The sequence below is a fragment of the Bison bison genome, unplaced genomic scaffold, assembly GCF_000754665.1.
Source record: "Bison bison bison isolate TAMUID 2011002044 unplaced genomic scaffold, Bison_UMD1.0 scf7180017864533, whole genome shotgun sequence".
In the NCBI taxonomy this organism is placed as follows: Eukaryota; Metazoa; Chordata; class Mammalia; order Artiodactyla; family Bovidae; genus Bison; species Bison bison.
In genome coordinates, this window is record NW_011495082.1 from 10229545 (window position 1) to 10246166 (window position 16622).

At 39.0% G+C, this 16622-nt stretch overlaps 1 long non-coding RNA gene across 3 annotated transcripts in view; it reads left to right on the plus strand.

Annotated features, from left to right (window-relative positions):
• The window catches only part of LOC104982534, a 210100-nt gene that overhangs the window by 142229 nt on the left and 51249 nt on the right, over positions 1–16622 (plus strand). For all 3 annotated transcript variants that reach the window (XR_824522.1, XR_824524.1, XR_824523.1), the window contains one exon: positions 13852–13938. This is a non-coding gene — a long non-coding RNA (uncharacterized LOC104982534). The remainder of the gene's footprint in view (positions 1–13851; positions 13939–16622) is intronic.

A 16622-nucleotide genomic window follows, 5' to 3' on the forward strand; every position in this document is an offset into this window, starting at 1 on the left:
AAAGGCTGGTTTCCTTTAGGATGGGCTGGTTGGATCTCCTTGCAGTCCAAGGAACTCTCAAGAGTCTTCTCCAACACCACAGTTCAAAAGCATCAATTCTTCAGTGCTCAGCTTTCTTTATAGTCCAACTCTCACATCCATACATGACCACTGGAAAAACCATAGCTTTCACTAGATGCACCTTTGTTGGCAAAGTAATGTCTCTGCTTTTTAATATGCTGTCTAAGTTGGCCATAATTTTTCTTCCAAGGAGCAAGCATCTTTTAATTTCATGGCTGCAGTCACCTTCCAAAGTGATTTTGGAGCCCCAAAAGATAAAGTCTGTCACTGTTTCCATTGTTTTCCCATCTATTTGCCATGAAGTGATGGGACCAGATGTTATGATCTTAGTTTTCTGAATGTTGAGCTTTAAGCCAACTTTTTCACTCTCCTCTTTCGCTTTTATCAAGAGGCTCTTTAGTTCTTCTTCACTTTCTGCCATAAGGGTGGTGTCATCTGAATGTCTGAGGTTATTGATATTTCTCCCGGCAATCTTGATTCCAGCTTGTGCTTCATCCAACCTGGCATTTCGCATGATGTACTCTGCATATAAGTTAAATAAGCAGGGTGACAGTATACAGCCTTGACGTACTCCTTTCCCGATTTGGAACCAGTGTATTTTTCCATGTCCAGTTCTAACTGTTGCTTGTTGACCAGCATACAGATTTCTCAGGAGGCAGGTCAGGTGGTCTGGTATTCCCATCTCTTTCACAAATTTTCCACAATTTGTTGTGATCCACACAGTCAAAGGCTTGGCATAATCAATAAAGCAGAAATAGATGTTTTTTTCTGGAACTCTCTTATTTTTTTGATGATCTGACAGATGTTGGTAATTTGATCTCTGGTTCCTCTGCCTTTTCTAAATCCAGCTTGAACATCTGGAAGTTCACAGTTCACATACTGTTGTAGCCTGGCTTGGAGAATTTTGAGCATTACTTTGCAAACATGTGAGATGAGTGCAATTGTGTAGTAGTTTGAACATTCTTTGGCATTGCCTTCCTTTGGGATTGGAATGAAAATTGACCTTTTCCAGTCCTGTGGCCACTGTTGAGTTTTCCAAATTTGCTGAAATATTGAGTGCAGTACTTTCACAGCATCATCTTTTAGGATTTGAAATAGCTCAACTGGAATTCTATCACCTCTACTAGCTTTGTTCATAGTGATCCTTCTTAAGGTCTGCTTGACTTCAGATTCCAGGATGTCTGGCTCTAGGTGAGTGATCACACCATCATGGTTATCTGGGTCATGAGTATCTTTTTGGTATAGTTCTTCTGTGTATTCTTGCCACCTCTTCTTAATATCTTCTGCTTCTGTTAGGTCCATACCATTTCTGTCCTTTATCGAGCCCATCTTTGCATGAAATGTTCCCTTGGTATCTCTAAATTTGTTGAAGAGATCTCTAGTCTTCCCCATTCTATTGTTTTCCTCTATTTCTTTGCACTGATCACTGAGGAAGGCTTTCTTATCTCTCCTTGCTGTTCTTTGGAACTCTGCATTCTGATGGAGAGTTTGCTTTTCTTCTTTGCTTTTAGCTTCTCTTCTTTTTCTCAGCTATTTATAAGTCTTCCTCAGACTACCATTTTGCCTTTTGCATTTATTTTCTTGGTGATGGTCTTGATTGCTGTCTCATATACAATCCACTAACCTCCATCCATAGTTCTTCAGTCACTCTGTCTATCAGATCTAATCCCTTGAATCTTTTTGTCACTTCCACTGCATAATTGTAAGGGATTTGATTTAGGTCATACCCGAATGATCTAGTGGTTTTCCCTACTTTCTTCAATTTCAGTCTGAATTTGGCAATAAGGAGTTCATGATCTGAGCCACAGTCAGCTCCTGGTCTTGTTTTTGCTGACTGTATAGAGCTTCTCCATCTTTGGCTGCAAAGAATATAATCAATCTGATTTCAGTGTTGACCATCTGGTGATGTCCATGTGTAGAGTCTTCTCTTGTGTTGTTGGAAGAGGGATTTGCTATATCCAGTGCATTCTCTTGGCAGAACTCGATTAGCCTTTGCCCTGCTTCATTCTGTACTCCAAGGCCAAATTTGCCTGTTACTCCAGGTATTTCTTGACTTCCTACTTTTGCATTCCAGTCCCCTATAATGAAAAGGGCATCTTTTTGGGTGTTAGTTCTAGAAGATCTTGTAGGTCTTCATAGAACCATTCAAATTCAGCTTCTTCTGTGTTGCTGATCTGGGCATAGACTTGGATTACTGTGATATTGAATGGTTTGCCTTGGAAGCAAACAGAGATCATTCTGTGTTTTTGAGATTGCATCCAAGTACTGCAGTTTAGACTGTTTTGTTGACTCTGACAGCTATTCCATTTCTTCTAAGGGAATCTTGCCCACTGTGTAGATATAATGGTTGTCTGAGTTAAATTCACCCATTCCAGTCCATTTTAGTTTGCTGATTCCTAGAATGTTGATGTTCACTCTTGCCATCTCCTGTTTGACCACTTCCAATTTGTCTTGATTCATGGACCTTTGGAGTTGCTATGGTAGATGCTGGTAGATGATATTCGTAAGCAGACACAGCACAGACTCTGTTCTAATTTTTCTAGTCTATTTTTAAAATACAGTGTCTTTAGATATAAATATTAAATAAATATTGAGTTGTTGTTGCTGTTCAGTTGCTAAGTCATGTCTGACTCCTTGCAGCCCCATGGACTGCAGCACTTCAGGCTTCCCTGTCCTTCACTGTCTCCTGGAATTTGCTCAAATTCATATCCATTGAGTCAGTGATGCCATCCAACTATCTCCTGGAATTTGCTCAAACTCATATCCATTGATTCAGTAATGCCATCCAATCGTCTCATTCTGTCACCCACTTCTCTTCCTGCCCTCAATCTTTCCCAGCATCAGGGTCTTTTCCAATGGGTTGGCTCTGAGATATTGAGAGTGTCTATTTATTATTGAGAGTACTTATTTTAAACATTGAGAGTACCTATTTTAAAATATTTCCTGTTTTTGCTTTTAGAAAGCAAAAATTTTATGTATGTGGATGATTAGCTACTTACCATTTCCCTGGCTACTTTAACAGAATACAAATTTATGCTTTTAATAATTATTTAAAAATTAGTTAAAATAGTTTGAAAAGAAATATTTTGTATTTTGGTAACCAGTATGTGTTTATTTTGTCCAAGTAGAAAACAGCAATGGCACCCCACTCCAGTACTCTTGCCTGGAAAATCCCATGGGTGAAGGAGCCTGGTTGGCTGCAGTCCATGGGGTCGCTAGGAGTCGGATACGACTGAGCGACTTCACTTTCACTTTTCACTTTCCTGCATTGGAGAAGGAAATGGCGACCCACTCCAGTGTTCTTGCCTGGAGAATCCCAGGGACGGGGGAGCCTGGTGGGCTGCCGTCTATGGGGTCGCACAGAGTCGGACACGACTGAAGTGACTTAGCAGCAGCAGAAAACATATTAAAAAATATGGATCCCTTAAAAGCTTTTTTGAAATTTATTTCAGAAACACTGATGTTTCTACATCTATTGGTAATGACTAAATTAAGCATTACGTTTAATTTCTTTATTATCTTTGATTTTTTTTCCCTATCCTTTCATTTTCCTTTTGGTATATAGTATCCAGAAAAAAGAGCTTCTGGACCTGCACTTGGAAACTTGCTTTACGTCCAGACTTTGCTCCTTGTGGTTGCGTAACCTTGGGAAGTCACACTTACTGTATCTTGGCCTAATTTCATCATTTGTAAAATGATAGGATTGTGTTGAATAATAGTTGAGGTCCTTTCCAATTTTAGTGTTCTCTGGTTCTTCTATCTTCGGAACTTGAGAGGACAATGTAGACACATGGCCACAAACACATGTTGAGATACAATATTCAAAATAGAAAGTACCCAGAATTTTGGATTTAGTTGGAGTTACGAGTGACTTCTGGTTTGCTTATACCATAGCACAGACTTTTCTGTGCTAGGTTTATACTTTACCAATTCATACTTTCCAAGGAAAATGCCTGTATGTGGGTAAGTGAGGCATTTGAAATGAATGTAGCATTTAATCACTTAATTTAATTTAAATTAAATTTAATCACTTAATTTAATCAGAAATCATTTAATCAGAAATTCAGAGCACCCCAAACTGGAGATCCCAACATTGTCCTTGGCCAGGGCAGGCACAGATCAGATAATATTGCTCTCAGATTATATTCCAAGTCGAAGCAGCATCATGGCACTAGCCTGCAGGCATCCTGTTGATGAAAGGCCCAGGGTTCCACCTCACTTTGACTTAGTCTTTCCTGATCCCTTTCTAAGCTGGACACACTTTCTTCCTTCTTTATGCTCCAATCCACTTGCATTCAATCTTGTATTAAGATTAGCTGCATTCAGTTCTCTCTTGCTCAGTGGTTCCTAAGCTCCCTGAGAGAACATATCTGTTTTATTTATCTGTGTGTTTCCCATGGTGCCTTGTGCAAAGTAGGCACTCAGTCAATTTTGTTGAATAGCTCAACTCAGCTGCTGAGATTACTGAAGTTAAAACCAACTACAAAAGTTTTATGTTTTATCTCTTTTAAATTTCAAAGCAAAGTTAGAGCTTACTTGAAGTACTGAGACTTGGGCTTGATAGTGACAGAATGATGTCCAGTAATGAACGTCATCTTACTAAGGTATGGGAATCTTGGCAGCTCAGTCAAGATGAAAACAGATTCTTGCCTGGCCTGGGGTTTTGGAAGGAGACTCAAATGCTTTTGTAGTCACCCATGGAATGACTGGCTCACTTTGGTTAGCCAGTCACTGGTCCACTCTCCCATCTGGGGCTGTCTGCATTCTCCTATAGAGCCTGGCTATAGAACATACTACTATTTCCTTACATATTCATTACATGCTGACTCTATAGGCCTAAACCTTTATGTTGCACCAAAAGAGTACTAGCCTGAATGGAGACTGAGATGCCAAGTAAAAAAATCATCTAGTGTAGAAAGATTTAGTAATAAAATATACTACTTGATGGACATGGGTTTGGGTGGACTCCAGGAGTTGGTGATGGACAGGGAGGCCTGGCATGCTGCAGTCTGTGGGCTCACAAAGAGTCAGACATGACTGAGCGACTGAACTGAACTGAACTGAACTGATACTACTCTCTGTCCTTTTTGGAGAGTACATTCTTCTCAGTTAAAATCACTCCTAACTTTTTCAATAGTTTCTTCTATAAATACGGTAGTATATTTATAGCTATTTCTTGATCAAATAAACTTTAATTAGTGATGTTTTCCTGCTCTATATCCTGTGGATTTAACTTCTTGAAGCACTACTCGAATTTTCTTTCTTCTAGTGTTTGGTATTATATTATTAATTTTTGGTTTTCTGTTGTTACTTGTCCATGCCTGCAATAATACCAATAATATGTTTCATTTTTTGTTCCCACTGCTTTAGATGTACTTCTTGAATCAGTACTAATTTAGATGGTGATAATATTCATAAGCTTTTCATTATGATCCTGTATCTTTTTATATTTTTTAATTTTTTGGAAAACTTTACTTTTCTCTGTTCTCTCTGTTCTTTTTCTGGAACCCCAGTTGGTTGAACACTGAAATTTGTATGTTGACATTTTATGGCTTTTATCAGCTCTTGATTTGTTTCATATTTTTCCATTCTATGTTCTGATGTATTTTTATTGATATCTTACTGCCCTTTTATGAATTTTTGAACTTTGCATTAAAAAAAATTAGGAATTAGTTCTTACTGTGATCTACCCTATTTTTTTGTAGATCTTGTTTTTAAGGTTATAATAGCATTTAAAAACTCATTAGGAGTCTAATTGAAATTTAAGATAAAGATTTCTTCTGTTCCTTGTATTTCTGTTATGTTCTCCTGGAACTATGGCTCTGATTTGATCTTGATCTCTCTTTTTTATGCTGTTAATCTTCCTTATATGCTGGTAGTCTTTGATCATCAGTTTCTATTTTAGACTAAATGTTTAGGTTGATTATTCCAGGTTGGGGTGCAGGTTTCCTTGACTACTCTGTAGGTCCTTTCTTTCTCCAGGATGCCTCTTCCCCTGAAGTGAAGGCTCTTTCTATGTACGTAGGGCTTATTATCTGCAGAATTTTCACAAGGGTGAGTGGATGAGAGAGTGAGAAACCAGGGCTCATACTAGCAACCTGTATTTTGCCCTGCAGCTTGCTCAATTCCTTTAGGTGCCTGCACTATTTTTCTCTTATAGAAGCGAACAAAGAACTACCTTTTACATGCAGAGGTCCTGAGTGTGTTAGATGTATGTGTGTGTGTGTGTGTGTGTGTGTATGTGTGTATGAGTGAACCAGTGCACCTGTTTTATTCAAGGACGTTTGATGACCCCCTGTAGACATTTATTTCTGCTTTATTGACTATGCCAAAGCCTTTGACTGTGTGGATCACAATAAACTGTGGAAAATTCTGAAAGACATGGGAAAACCAGACTACCTGACCTGCCTCTTGAGAAACCTATATGCAGGTCAGGAAGCAACAGTTAGAACTGGACATGGAACAACAGACTGGTTCCAAATAGGAAAAGGAGTACATCAAGGCTGTATATTGTCACCCTGTTTATTTAACTTGTATGCAGAGTATATCATGAGAAAAGCTGGGTTGGAAGAAACACAAGCTGGAATCAAAATTGCTGGGAGAAATATCAATAACCTCAGATATGCAGATAACACCACCCTTATTGCAGAAAGTGAAGAGGAACTAAAAGCCCTCTTGATGAAAGTGAAAGTGGAGAGTGAAAAAGTTGGCTTAAAGCTCAACATTCAGAAAACGAAGATCATGGCATCTAGTCCATCACTTCATGGGAAATAGATGGGGAAACAGTGGAAACAGTGTCAGACTTTATTTTTCTGGGTTCCAAAATCACTGCAGATGGTGATTGCAGCCATGAAATTAAAAGACGCTTTCTCCTTGGAAGGAAAGTTATGACCAACCTAGATGGCATATTCAAAAGCAGAGATATTACTTTGCCAACAAAGGTCTGTCTAGTCAAGGCTATGGTTTTTCCAGTAGTCATGTATGGATGTGAGAGTTGGACTGTGAAGAAGGCTGAGTGCCGAAGAATTGATGCTTTTGAGCCGTGGTGTTGGAGAAGACTCTTGAGAGTCCCTTGGACTGCAAGGAGATCCAACCAGTCCATCCTAAAGGAGATCAGTCCTGGGTGTTCATTGGAAGAACTGATGCTAACGCTGAAACTCCAGTACTTTGGCCACCTCATGTGAAGAGTTGACTCATTGGAAAAGCCCTGATGCTGGGAGGGATTGGGGGCAGGAGGAGAAGGGGATGAGATGTCTGGATGGCATCACCAACTCGATGGACATGAGTTTGAGTAGACCCTGGGAGTTGGTGATGGACAGGGAGGCCTGGTGTGCTGCAGTTCATGGGGTTGCAAAGAGTTGGACACGACTGAGTGACTGAACTGAACTGAGTGAGAGCCACTTATGTGACAGGCACTGTTCTAGGTACTTTATGTACATTATTCAGTTCTTACAATAACAGTATAGGGAAATACTGTAATTGTCCCCATTTTATAGATGAGGAAACTGAGACACAGAAAGGTTGACTCACTTGTTCAAGGTCACAGAACTCATGAGTAAAAAAAGCCAAGGTTCAGATTTCATCTCCTGAGATTGAACTCTTAAACTTTATGCCATACTGTCTCTCATAATCACATCATTAAAAAAAAAATAAGCCATGAGGATAGAATATGGATGGAGTTTTGAATAATAGCTGATAAAATATTTTCTTTAAAAAACAAAGACACTTTCAAAAAGAGAGAAAAGATTAATACAATTCTGTGGTGGTAAAGAATACTTGAGTGGGTTGCCATTTCTTTTCCAAGGGATCTTCCCAACCCAGGAATTGAACCCAGGTCTCCCACATTGCAGGCAGATTCTTTACTATCTGAGCCACCAGGGAAGCCCCCAAGGAATATTTGAATTATGGAATTCTGGCTAACAATTAAACATACTCTCATTGGAAAGAAAATGGGAGGCCTGAAGAGAAGCTGGCATATTTGCACTGAAAACTGATAAGGCTGGAAAATATCTGTGTAACTTGTGGATAGGAGAATACATAACTAAGGGGAATACAAAAGAATAGGACAAGAATTTCAAGAGAGTTAAAGCCAAGGATTAGCTGAGGCTCACAAAAACCACTAAAGACAGCAGCAGCAATTTTTAGAGCTATTTTCAGAACAATAGATAGATCAAAATTATAGGTCCATTGCTTGAGAATGAGGGTATCATGTTAAAAGAAAACACAGTACTTCCGTTTTTTTTTTTTTCCTGTCTATACCGAGAAAGATGACCTTTAAGCTGGCAACACTGAGAAATCATTGTGTTTAGAGGTCATTGACATCCAGGGTAAGATAAACTTTTGATAACTTAAATATTTTAGATGAGCTCAAATTCCAGGCCCAGACAAATTACATTTTAGGCAATAAACAATCTTATTGATATGATCATAGTACTATCATATTGTTTGGAAAATTTTGGAAAAGACAGAAAAAAATACAAAAGATTGGAGAAAGGTGTGTAAGGCCCCAATTTCAAATAAGGAAAGATGATCAGTTATGTTGTGCGTTTTAAATATTTACTCCCCTTTCCTGCATGAACCTCTCATTTAGGCCCTTTTGTGTAGAAAGAGTCTACTTCCCACCCCTTCAATGTCGGACTTCACCATGTATCTTGCTATGGCCAGTGGAATGTGAAAAGTGACATTAGCCACTTTCAAACAAAATCTTTAAGAAGCTCTGTGTTTTCTGCTATCCCTGTTAAAATATATGTTATCAATTATTTGAACGACTGTATAGAAATTGTATTTCTCAAGTTTATTTAACATTAGACCGTTACATAAGATAATTCTCTGGAAAAGAGTTTCAATGTGTTGGATGGAAAAGTTAGCATCGAAAATGCTATAATCTGTTGAAAAGGTACTGAAAATATGTGATAGATTTTAAAACCTGAAGTTCTGAATAATTTCATGTATAACTTGAATAAATATATAACTTGAAGTTGTATTTGTAAACATCAGTCATATTGGATAAAGGAGAACTGCTTACTGAAATTCAAGTAGAGCCAAGTAGTATGGATTGGTCCAGACCTCAGATAGCATCAGTTTGCTGGTGTCTCTATAAAACTGAAGGTAATTTGAAGCTATAATAATAGTAGATATTTAATATCCAGTTTATTAAAAGGTGATTATGCATTAATATTATGTCCTGTTCAAGTATTATCCTTTAATAGAAATGTTGATAAAACCCAAGAGTGTTGAGGTCAGTTTATTGGGTAGAATTGGACAGATAGAGCTAGTGTGCCTAAAGCTGAAGGGAGAACACTTGGTCTGTTAAGAGAAGGCTTACCTTCTTACAGAGGAGGAGGAAAGGATACCAATTGCAGATGTGTCCATATCTAAGGGAGGAAGCTGACTACACATTCATGTATCAAGACCTGCTTGGCTGTATTAACACTTGATCAGACTCCTGCTTTCCTAATCAACTCTGCTCCCTGGTGATACTAAGCTATAAATACACGGGAGAGAGTCACTGAATAAATGCATATCATTTATGATAAAAAACCAAAGGTATGGTTTTTCCAGTGCTTTCTAATTCTAATTCTTTCTAATTCTGGATAAGCATCAGGATCTTTGGGGAGCTTTTAAAAATGCAGATACCAAGCTTCACGTCAGACCTACTGAACCATAATTTCTGGTGGGGGGCCCTGGGTGGAATCTGTATTTTCATAAAACTCCATTGATCCTAATGATTTAATGATTTGTGAGCCACCGTGTCTTGTTAGGTGATAGGTGTTCCAGAGGCAAGAGCCGGATTAGAGAACAGTGGTAACACAAAAGGCAAGTCCAGGGCAGTGGTTCCTAGAGTTTGATCTTTATGGACCATTACAGCTGTTCAAGAAATAGAATTCATCAGCATAGGATGGCTAACTTTCTAGTAAAACCAACCAACCAACCAAGCAAACTAGTATCCTTCTAGGTTCATTTAAAACAAAAATTTCAGAAGGACCTGGGCAGATCATGATATAGGAAGAAAGTACTAGAATCTTTTAGATGGAATGAACTTAGCTGTTTTTCTCCTTTCACCATTTTCCCTCAGCCTGTGGCGTCACTTGGCATGTCAGCCTTTTAGAGGCAACAGTGTAGGATGTGTACAGTTCCATATGATCTCCCAACATGCTGCTCCACTGCTGGGCAGGGCCGAAAGGCTCATAGCTGGGTTAGGGGCTCTGCTTCTGACTGGTGGAGGAGAGGCTCTGAAAAGAGAATGTGGGTGGTGTGGGAGGGTGCAGAGATACCTCGGGTGGTACAGGATCTGAGAGCAGTTGTTTGGGAAACCGGGTGTCCAGCTATAGAAGAAAAACTTGAGGGTCCCCGAAAACTGCATTGAAATGCATGGACAGCTGTCATATATAATAACCCTTGTTGTGCCAGAGGGCAGACCTGTGGGAGGAAGCCACCAGCACCCATTTCAGTTTAAAGTAAACAAGTTTTCTGACAATCAGACCTTTCCAGTAGATGTTAACAAACTACATGGAGATGGGATTATCTCCTCTGGAAGAGCTCAGAACATGTCTGAGTAACAATTTTTTAGAAATGTGATAAATTAGGAGTTTGGAATTAACATATACACATTACTGTGTATAAAATAGGGTCTAAGTTGGAAGCTGAATGAAAATCACTGTTTGTGAAGCCTGGAAGGCCTTAATAACAACTTGGAAAGCCTTTTAAATGAGTAGAGATTCCTGGATCTCTGCTTAGATCCATAAAAACAGAAACTCTCTGAATAGGACTAAGGAATCTGTATGTTTAATAGATACCCCAGGAGTGGAGTGAAGTGAAGTGAAGTCACTCAGTCGTGTCTCACTCTTTGTGACCCCATGGACTGTAGCCTACCAGGCTCCTCCATCCTTGGGATTTTCCAGGCAAGAGTACTGGAGTGGGTTGCCATTGCCTTCTCCAGGAGATCTTCCCAACCCAAGGATCAAACCCAGGTCTCCTGCACTGTGGGCAGACGCTTTACCATCTGAGCCACCAGGGAAGCCCAGGAGACTGTAAGTTCAATTGCCTGCTGCTGGAGAAAACAATTATATGAAGTGAACTCCCAACATCTTGAAGCATCTGTGATGAAAGATTCTACAAAATTTATAAAAAGAGCATTTTTTAATGACATTAACATTTGAATATCCACTTAATATCACATTTTATTATTAGTTATTTAAAAGTTACATCTGAAACAACTGGTTATCTGACCATCAACACAAAATAAAAGCACTGAACTGTTTTTAAAATATGGTTTGATTTGAGCTTGAAAGAGGAATTAGCTTCACATGAGGAAAAAGAGTTATGGACCTGATTGTGAAATATGGTTATGTAAAAATGTCAAACAGATACATGTTTGTGCCAAAGTTTTTAATTTATAGGGATTAGTGATTCATTATTTCCAATTTCAAATAACCTATTAGTTTAAAATGGTAGTAAATATATGTTTATTTTTGCAGAAGAGGACTTTAATTGGGACTTTTGTTATTTTGAAGTAATTTTTCCTTTTTGAGTATTTCATTTTATTATAGCTTGAGTGACTGTCTCAGTAATACCATTATGAAGGCAGACTAGAAGAGTAGCCCAAAAGTCCTCTGAGTAGGACTTATCTAGTCTTATTTCTTTTGAGGGTTTTTTTTTTTTTTTTCCTATTGAGTTTCTGTTCTAGTCTTCTCTGTATAGATGATCTAAAAGGCTTTCAACTGTTGACAAGAGGCTAGGCCTTAAATTACAGGTATAAGAAACTAGACAGATGCCATCAATCAATTGAATATATAAACATTGCTCAAATTTTTTTGAAAGTCTTGAGAAAAATTTTTCTAATATATTTTGAGCTGTTCAATGCCTTAGAAATGTTTCTCATAAACATATTTTCCTTCTCTTAGCATCTAGACTCTATTTGAATATTATTCATTTACATATTCAGCAGAAACCTAGTGGGAGCTAACTTTATGCCAGGCACAAGGCTAGGTATTGGGTAAATAAGACCCCTGCTCTCAGAAAGCTATGTTCTGATAAAAGGAAAGAGATAATAAGATTGTGGGTAAATATATAAGAATTTCAGCTAGTGACAAATGTTATAAGGGAAATCAGTTGGATCAGAGAACTGTTGGGGGACTTTTCTTTAGATGAGGTGGTTTGGAAAAGGAGGTGATATTTGAGCCAAGACCTGAGCAGTTGTGAGAGAAAAGCTTCTGGGAGAGACAGTATCCAGTTCAAAGGCCCTGAGATCAGAATAAGCTGAGGAATTGAGAGGTTAATATAGTACCATTGTAATGAAAACTTTGGGGGGAGGGGACAAAAGGAAGTTAAAGGAAAAAAAAAAGGCAGGGGCTAGATAATGCAGAATCTCACAGGCCATGATAGGAGTTTGAATGTATTCTAAATGTGATAGGTTCTAATTAGGCAGTGATGTTGTGGTTTTGTTGTTGTTCAGTTGCTCAGTTGTGTCCGACTCATTGCAATCCTATGTGTGACTACAGCACGCCTGTCCTTCACCATCTCCCGGAGCCTGCTCAACCTCACGTCCATTGAGTCGGCGATGCCATCTAATTATCTCATCCTCTGTCGTCCCCTTCTCCTCCTGCCTTCAATCTTTCCCGGTATCAGGTCTTTTTACTTTTGTATTTTACAGAGATAATTCCAGCTCTGTGTAGAGAAGGGACCCCAGTCAGAGTGGAATGAAGACCAGCTCGAAGGCTATTGCATTAGTTCAGTTTATACATGATGCCTGCTTATTAGAATAAAGCTTTTAACTGAGAGAATGTGTGTGACAATCACATATGTGCCCCTTTCAATAGACATTCACAATCAATAAAGTCATGTGTGTGACTCGTACAACTTGATTCTTGAGTTTGCCTTTTTCAGCCTTGATGTTCACATGTCTAGCAAATATCATCAGTTTCCTTTCTCCCTGCTCTTAGCTTACTACTGCCTTCAGTTGAGAATCACTCGGTTAGATGACTGAACAAGAAAACTTGGTCTTTATAGGCCAAACGTGTATCCCAGTTAAAATCCAGAGACCAATACTCAGTTTTTTCTGCCATTTCCTTTTTTTCCCCCACAGGCTCCTTCCTTTTAGTTGCTACCTTTTAATTTCTGTCCCCAGAGGAACATAGCCACCCAACTGCTCCCCTTCTCATCCATCTACTCTAAAATACACACGGATCTTAATTGTTATCCTGTCATTTTGAGGGATTTACTTTTTATATGTGGAGGAACACAGAGATGAATACAAATAAAAATGTAGGAAACACCTTAATTTATTCCACTGGAGGAAGGGAGGATGAACAAGTTACCTTTCCTTTTCATTAAATCATAGGTAGAGCTGAAGGGGGTGGGGACACATTTTTAACACTTTTTTTTTTTTTAAAAAGAAAAGTAATATGTTGACGTGACAGTTGATAAGAATATAACAAAATCTAAAGTTTATTGAGTGATTGTTATGTGGCCCAGGGTTTTCTTGGATTGATTCTCTTATTGTTAGCCCTCTTCACAAATGAGGAAACTGAGGTTCAGAACTATTAAGTGATTGGTTCAAGGCCCCATAGAGCAGCGGTCACCAACCTTTTTGGCACCAGGGACCAGATTTGTGGAAGACAATTTTTCCGCTGAGTGGGGTAGGGGAATGGTTTGGGGATGATTCAAGGACATTGCATTTCTTTATTTCTGTTATTCCATCAGCTCCACCTCAGATCATCAGGCATTAGATCCTGGAGGTTGGGAACCCGGCCACAGACTGAGAGGGGTCACCCAGGATTTTCTCTTCTTTAGGCTACGCTGTCTCTCCAGGCGGGAGGACTTGGGGATCTGCAGAGAAGGGAGCCTTTGCAGGTGTGGTGCTGAAGACCCGTTTACCAGGTAGGTGTCCTGTCTTCCTGACTTCCAGTGTGGCCCTGTCTCCTCCTTCGTTCTCTCTGTGAGGTCACCCTTGGGCCTTGCTTCAGCCCCACTTTGCGTCTACCTATCCTTCCCTTGGGTCTTTATTGATAAGTATCTCTTTCATCATCTGGCTGCCAAAATGACAAGAAACATTCCCCCTCTCCTTATCCCTGAATTCCCGACTCAGATGGTCCAACACTCATTTGCTTCACCAGCTGCTGTCTGCTTCTCTGTGGGTGCTCTCGTTATGTCTGAAGCGGGGAGCAGGAGAGCAGAGCCCCCTAAGCTACGGGGACACAACGCTTTCCTTTCTGTGGTTTGTCCCCTTGGGTGCTGGGACATTCATTTATCAGCTTGTCGCTCTCACAGGTATACTCCTGCTCACAGCAGGCTCCAGGAGATTGCTTGTCTCGCTACTGAATTTTCTTTATATGTTTTTTTTTTAAGTATGTATAAAATTATAGTCTTGAGCTTTCCTTTTTCATACACAAACTAATCATTATGAAACCCAATAATGATCCCTGAGGGAAAAACCACATGGAGCAAAAGGGCTCAGACGTGGAGTGAGGGTGTTGGACAACAGACATCATTCTGGGACCGTGGACACAATTCCTTCCGGGGGGTCCGCGCACTGCATTTTTATGACTTGAAGCTATTTTTCAGGGTATTACGCCATAGTTTCCACAGAGCACAATTGTGTGCTGTAATGTCCATTTTGCATCCTCTATATCAGTCGTGAGCCTGAAATTGCAAGGCTTGAGCATCATGTATTATTGATCCGATGTTTTGACTTTAACACAGGAGAGGGGAAAGCTTAAAGGACCAGAAAATTCAAAAACACTTCATGAGATAAAGGGACTGATTTTCTGTAATCTCTTTGACAAAAATGCTTTAACAGTTTATTCCTATAGGTGATGTGACTATAGGACAAGTTAACTTGATTATTTGCTTTTGAATATAAGAAAGGAGTGTGAGGGAGAAGTTTCTTTTAAATTTGAGATACAAATATAATTTCTATTCCAAGAAGTAGAAGATGAGTGTACATCAATATTTTACTTTTGAGAGAGAGATTTTGGCATTTCAGTCTTAAAGGCAGAGCATCCCTGTTCTTCGGCCAAAATCAGAACAAGGAACATTCTGGCTTCTCTGTCTCTAGGAAAAGAGGAAGAAAGTCTCACTTTTTATCTTCTAGCAAAATCTGTTCTTAAGAAAGCCTCAAGTACATGTTTATACTAAAGTGAAAATGATGAACACTGCTTAAAACACCATCTCTCTCTCCCAAAGAATGATATAGTTTCACAAGGATCAAATCTTTAGGTGAAAGAGTGGAAAATCCTCCCAATTATTGATTTATGTATTTGTTTGTCTGTTTACTTCTTTCTAAAAATTTATTTTTGTACTTTGTTCCGAATGGGAGATTTAAGGCCATGCCTCATATGATTAAAAACAGTAAAAATAAATAATTGAGAATATTAGGATGACTCTAATATTGAGAATTTGGTGCTTTAGGGAGACATAGAAAGGACTCTTTGTTTTGTTAGAGTTGTTGTGTGTTAGTTGCTCAGTTGTGTCCGACTCTTTGTGACCCCATGGACTATAGCCGGCCAGGCTCCTTGGTCCATGGAATTCTCCAGGCAAGAATACTGGAGCGGGTTGTCATTTCGTTCTCCAAGAATTGTTGTTAGAAATTCTTATTTTATCTTGAAATATTACTGGGGCGAGGAGTGGGGTGAATTTATTAACTCCCTTATACAGATTAGCTTTTCAGCACGTTTAGGATAATTTTTGGTGAAAAGTTAATGTTTCTTAAACTCTCAGCTTGCTTGGGGCATTTAGTATGGTTTACTATTCTAAGGTCAGTTCTTTGATAGTCTTCTCGTTGGTTATTGTTTAACTTCCCTTTAAACAACTTAATCTTCTAAGGAAGGTACAAAGTTCAGTTCATGTTTCTATTGTTTCCAATTATGATAGCATAAAAGACCACTGTATAACTAAAAATGCCTCCTAAAACAAAAAATTCATATGTCAAACAATTAGTCTGACTTTGGATATATCAGCATTATGCAGGGTAATCCTGCACTAACAGGAAAATGCTGCCATGTCAATGAAATGTTCATATAGATAAATTGTCTGTGTTCCATACTGTCTGTGTGCTTCATTCCTAACTTCCACCACCTCCTCCTGCCCCTGTTGCTCTCCTTACAAGGACAGGATGTCAAAGGAGATCAAATACTCCCCTAGAGGGATCCAGAAAGAAAAGTGGTAGATCTCCTCCTTTCTAGAGGTATGTCTATTTTTCAGTTCATCGAGGAGGATGATTGCTTAGGATCCAGAATTCAAACTCAATACAGGGGTTTAGTTTTTTTCCCCTTTTTAAAAGTAGAGGAAAACAGAGCCCTAGGAAACTTGAGTTAAAAGTGCTGCATGTAACAAGCAGAAGGAGATGGTGGTTCCCTTGCCGGTCCTCCCAGAACCTAGAACAGTGCCCGCATATATATATGTTCAGTAAATACTTGTTAATGTGTAATGAAATCTTCCTTCTGAAACCTCGTTTCTAAATGTCAATGTAATAGGAGCTCTGAGGTACTTTCCAGGTATAAGAAATCCTTCAATTCCTATCTTGCTGATTGACTGAAGATGAGCAAGCCTTGACTCCTTATACT